The following is a 484-nucleotide window of genomic DNA, read 5'->3' on the forward strand; positions in this document are numbered from 1 at the left end:
CTGGGACGGGAGGGGCCGGGCCCGCGGGTTTGAACGGCACCGCCGCCCCTGCCCGCCATCTTGTGTTCGTTACAGGCAGGGAGGGGAAAGCGCCCAGAAATCCGCGAGGAGCGGCTTTTTCTGGGGAGAGACTGAGGGATGGGAGGCATTGGGGGGTGAGGGTGTTGCGGTAACACAGCCTCGCGGCCGTGCCGGCGGAGAAAGGGGCTAATTTCAATTCTAGAAGTAGGTCAGTGGGCGGCGCTTGGTTGCTGGGCGACGCGCGCTGGTTTAAAAATAATTTTAAAAAAATTATAAAAAAATTTTTTGCAAGTGAAAAAGATTTTTTTTTTTTAAATGGTGACAGCGCGGCGATCTTGAATCGGGTTAAATTAATTAACGGGCGGCGCCGTGGCACCTCGGTGGGGGAGGCGGGGGGGACCCGTGAGGTGGCGGAGGAGGATGATGAAGAGGATGCGGTCTCGCGAGAAGTCGCCATAGAGAC

The sequence above is a fragment of the Pseudopodoces humilis genome, chromosome 11 (genome assembly GCF_049639895.1).
Source record: "Pseudopodoces humilis isolate 2021_Gansu_Grassland_sample_001 chromosome 11, ASM4963989v1, whole genome shotgun sequence".
In the NCBI taxonomy this organism is placed as follows: domain Eukaryota; kingdom Metazoa; phylum Chordata; class Aves; order Passeriformes; family Paridae; genus Pseudopodoces; species Pseudopodoces humilis.